Here is a 5,604-nt window from a genome sequence, read left to right as displayed (position 1 = left end):
CCGGACATGGGGTGGCGATCCTGCCCCAAATTAATGATGACGACTGGTGTACTGGCCGGCCCGGACGTAGGTGGTTTCTCACATCCAAACTAGGTGACTATCTGGCTGGTACTTCCCGCCTCAGATACAAGCGGCGCAGACTTTTAGAAACGCTATCCCACACTTGAACGCTGATTTTCTCTAGACGCAAATAGATTTCGTCGCATGGCGAGTAGTGACGTCAGGAGAGGTATTACCGCAACCGGTATAACAGTACCGACCCCATACACGAAACGGAAAAAAGGCGATATAAGAAGAAGAAGAAGGATGGTACAACTGCAACGTTTGTGAAGATGGCGTTTGAGTTGTGAATTTCAGGGTGTTGATACTGATGTCTTTGTCTTCGTCCTATATTCGTTGCAACGGAATTGTGATATTCTCACGGTAGATGTATAGTTTATCCTATCAGTTGTACATGTATACAGTATGCGACCAACTGGTGTTGACCTATGAATACGTAGCAATATCTTTTGGCTACATAAATTCTGATGGCCTGGTGAGGTGTCGGTTGAGGAATTTAGCATACCCCTTACCTGCTGCACATTCTACTGATAGTGACCTACAGTGATAGAAAACAACCCATAAGACCATGTGAGAAAAAAACAAATGGTTGCACAATGGATAACGAATTATCTAAGAAAATTACCAAGGTGGGCAAATAAGCATGAAGGTATGGGTACTCCACCTCACACAGATGTATTGATAATGGGATCTTGATAATGGGATCCATCAAAGTTTGAAAGGAAACTAAGGGTAACTACAAGAATCTGATTTATTGACAGAAGACATGAAAACTGTTTTGTTCATTGAATCTAGAATGCACTCAATTATTAAGTGGACAAGGAATTGAAAATAAGTATTAAAGCCTATCGTAGGTGGTCGGGCACAGAGATAGAAACGATATAAAACTGTGTCATGGATATGACCAGTGATTGCGGAAGAAGGTAGGGAATTAAAGAAATGTCTCTGAAAAGTATGACAAAATAGCAATACTCTCGCCTAAGCAGGTGGTGGGTGCAGTTAGATGGCTGTGAAAGTTAAATCAGAAAAATGAATCCCTTAAGCAAGAAAAATGACTTCGCAGTGGCCTCATCTCGGTGGATGCAAATACGGACCGTGTTTACCACTCTAATGACGTAAGAGAGAAGAAGATGGCTGCCAAAGTAGCTGAGAATCGTAAGTTCAGTACCAACATCTGAGTTCTGTTCTAAGTTGGAGACATCTCGCTCTGCGGCTCTCTGCGACGACTTTTGGAGGAATGTCTGCTGTAATGTTCTGAGGAGAAGGGTTTTCTTACCGTCGTCCAAAAATTAGCTGGTTCTATCAACGTCGGAATCTCGCTGGCCAATTGCAAACTACCTTAAGCGTTATGATCAACGATAATTTAATAAACATCCTAATAAATTTCCTGCTCTTATGGGTTTTGCTGTGGTTAACCAAAGAAATATATTTATCCCTTGGCACAAAAAAGAAGGCAGAAAATCCCCGCACTATGTGACGCATTTCTAGTTACACCCAATGAGATGGAATCGATGTACACAAGCGTGGGAATTCTCTCCTACTAACAAAATAATTACTACGAGCCAATCATGGATCTCATTATCGAATTTTGGTCTCCTCTGGGCCTAACAGCTAGTTCCTCACTTGGAATGTAGATCTTTATTTTTACTAAAAGGAATTTTTTTTTGTTTCGTGCGCAATGAAGCTTTATGACATGCTCCCCGCCCCCACTGGCCCTCATGCCGGGTTCTGTCGGCAGAGGTCTCTTTGCTGTGGTTACCTGCACAATGTCTGGCTTTCAGCAGAAACGTCTTTACAACCTGTGCAGTTCCACCGAGTGAGTCTTCCGGTTTACCAACCAGCAAAAAGCCCCAAGTCTGCCGTAATTACAAGAATCCTTCACCCTATCAAAAGGAAGATAGAGATGTAATTGAACTAAAATCACTGGAAATTGTTATTATTGCTTGTAGATGTCATGCAGCATTAGTTATTTGATTTGATTTGATATGCATATTAGATTACTGAACAGTTTACGTTACAGTGTTTCGAAAATTTTGCAATGAAACAGTATGTTGCTCGTAATGGATTCAAAATGGTTCAAATGGACTCAACTTCTGAGGTCATTAGTCCCCTAGAACTTAGAACTACTTAAACATATCTAACCTAAGGACATCATATACATCCATGCCCGAGGCAGGATTCGAACCTGCGACCGTAGCGGTCTCGCGGTTCCAGACTGCAGCGCCTAGAACCGCACGGCCACTTCGGCCGGCTGCTCGTAATGGATTTATACATACTAAAATGGGTTTTGTTCTAAAAGAACAGACAGTAATGGTACCTGTTTCTAAAATATTGCTGTTCATAAATTAAATCCTGTAAATATGTTCATCCAGCCCACTCCATCGTCAAGAGGAAGTAACTGAGGTTTTCATTCTGTATGCCCATCCGCTAGTCATGTCTCCAACTGGTCTTATTTGATATGGGTAACGTCACAAAATCATCCCAACTCTTTTTTTATTCAAAGTCTTGTACAAGCTCTTGATGATTTCAGAGCATAGGGTTGGCTGCATCAACGTAGATTAAAAGTAAACCACAGTTTAGTCGGCATTTACCCTAGTCAGTGCAAAGTTCGACTTCACAAACTTTGGTTAAATTTAACATTATGGTTAAAATTGACCAAGGTCAGAGGCTCGTTTATCTTGAACTGAATGCGATTAGATTAAAGTAAACTCGTACCGTATTAAGAAGGCGGTGCGTTTTGAAGAGAGATTTCCTCGTTCAAAAGAAAGAGTGTGGTGGTTATTAGGTCAAATCAATGAGGGATTTGAATTTCCTATTTATCAGAATAACCCTGTATCGACCGTGAACAAACTTCTAATGACATTAACGGCGTATGCAACTGATGCAACTACTATAGTTTTTCATAACAGTGGTAATGAATGTAGCACAACAGCGCAAAGTATAGTCAGTGATGTATTGGGTCTCATAGGAGTAGTATCTCCCCAGCACAAAAAGTTTCCTTCTCGAGCAGGATTATATTCTGTGAGGGATGGTTTCAGCATATTAGATGGATTTTCTGGAATCAATGGAACAGCGAACTTTTTCAATGTTACGGCACAATGATGATCTGTTAGAAGTGCGTCGTTGTGATAGAATTTATCATAGATAATTATCGAATAATAATATCTGTAGACACGGCTTTCACACAGTGTGTAACGATACTGAAACCCAGCTGCTCTGCGGAAGCCGTAGCAGTCGGATTTCGGTCATGATTGCGTGCGGACCAGCACCGCGCGCGAGGGAGCCATCCGCTAACGAAGTTGTTTACTTACAAATCATGGTATTTGTGTTGATAGAGTCCCTCAATATTGTACACCATGCCTCACTCTTACCGCTGAACAACACTTATAATTACGTTCCAAGCCGAACATCCACGACCCCGCGCTTAAGAAATCGAGCAATTCATTCGCGACGATCTGCACCTGGACCCACAAGAAGTGATAGGTATTCACATTTCTATCACTGGCAGCACCGTCTGCATTAAGATGACGATAGAGACAGCATACGTTGACGCAGTGCTACAACACGCACACAGACTGAAATTCAGGTATTCTAATGGGCACTTTGGGAAGGTGACGTTAGACGACGCTAGCCTCGGTCTCGGAACAAATGGTTCAAATGGCTCTGAGCACTATGCGACTTAACTTCTGAGGTCATCAGTCGCCTAGAACTTAGAACTAATTAAACCTAACTAACCTAAGGACATCACACAAATCCATGCCCGAGGCACGATTCGAACCTGCGACCGTAGCGGTCGCTCGGCTCCAGACTGTAGCGCCGAGAACCGCACGGCCACTCCGGCCGGCGTCTCGGAACAAATTGGGTGTTTGAGCTCTCTTTTGAATTGTCCCAAGACGTGACAGTTGATGCTTTCCTACTCTACAGAAATGTTGTGGGCCACATCACGGAAAAATTGCACGTTCACGACATGCCGCATCTCAAATTGTGTTCGATGCATCATGACTGAGCTGTACCTTTCTATCTGCTGATAAGAGGCGTGTGCGCCATCGTCATGCATAATGACCAGCCATGGATACTTGCAGGATGTGGACAAGAGGGCCATATTAGGTCCGATTGTCTCCATTTACTTCAGATCCAGACGATGCAGCTCCCAAAGCAATGGTCGCTTCTCTACCAGACACCTACCAAGAACTCACTGGCACCATCTCCTACGACGGCGACGAGACCAACACCTTCCCAGAGCTCGATGGGTGGCCCAAACGGAGTGTGATGCCTATCTCTGCTTTACTCCAGATTGGCATGATATCTGAGGACGAATAGACGCATTCCGTCACGAAACAACACCTCCAAAAGTAGAGGTCACCCAGGAAAAGGTAGAAGTACTCCTTAATACTCCTGATGTCCCATCTATGGAGCATCCTTACCACCTCCTAGAGCCCACCCAACAGATCCCTTGGACGATGGTTCCCTGAATGTCATACCTAGCCCTTGGTGAGTGCGATAATTACCCGCCACCGGTTCAGAGCTCCTGGGTTGGAGATGCAGACGACGGGGCAGATCAGGATGCTGGCCTATCTGTCGGGAAGTGCCCCATAGTAATGCCCAACCCACCTTCCACCCAGTGATTGCGGCCACAGTGGCTGCTCCAGATATTTCATACCAGCTGAACATCTGTGCAGGACCCTCCCTGCAAACAGGGGGAGCACATCCACAAAACTACCGCATTGGGACGATGAACCTGACCACCATTTGGGCTTTACATAAATTGTCATTTACACTGCTGACTCGACATTGCTATCCTCCAATAAGTGTTCATCACTAATTTCTACCCTGCCACTGGCTACACGGACCACACCTCTCACGTCTCTGAAAGTAGTAGCAGAGTGGCCATTCTCCTTGCATAGGACTCCCCACTGACGATGTGATATACCTTCATAATGCTTGCTGGCCGGGTTGGCCGAGCGGTTCTAGGCGCTACAGTTTGGAACCGCGCGACCACTACGGTCGCAGGTTCGAATCCTGCCTCGGGCATGGATGTGTGTGGTGTCCTTATGTTAGTTGGGTTTAAGTAGTTCTAGTGTTCAGAGCCATCTGAATCCTAATGCTTGGCGTATGGCTCTTACGCTGTCCGGCGTCTGCTTCCTCAATGTATATGACCTTGTGGCTCCAGTCGACATCGTAAACGACGCACCTTCCTTGCTGACATGATAACGTCACTTTTTAGGGTTCCCTGAATGATATGGTCTTTGGTGAGGACGTCACCTTCACAGAAGGGCCCACTGACCAACTCCTATGGCATTCCTCCACTTGCACCCCCTCTGTCACCATGAACCAGCTTATCAACACATGGATGAAGGTTCATGGCACATACTATATAGCGCACTTGTCTGGTCACCTCGGCCAAATCTACTTCATACGCTCTCTTGCCGGTGACACTCATAGTTTGGCCACAGGCTTCCTCTGAGCATCTCTACATCTTCAATGTCACCCTCACCAACCAACGTGTGTGGTGCAGTTGTGGCCTGTGGAAATTAAACGTTGCCA

This window comes from Schistocerca cancellata, chromosome 1 (genome assembly GCF_023864275.1).
Source record: "Schistocerca cancellata isolate TAMUIC-IGC-003103 chromosome 1, iqSchCanc2.1, whole genome shotgun sequence".
NCBI classification, from domain to species: domain Eukaryota; kingdom Metazoa; phylum Arthropoda; class Insecta; order Orthoptera; family Acrididae; genus Schistocerca; species Schistocerca cancellata.
The sequence above is the reverse complement of the archived record's forward strand: the minus strand, read 5'-3'. Positions refer to the sequence as shown.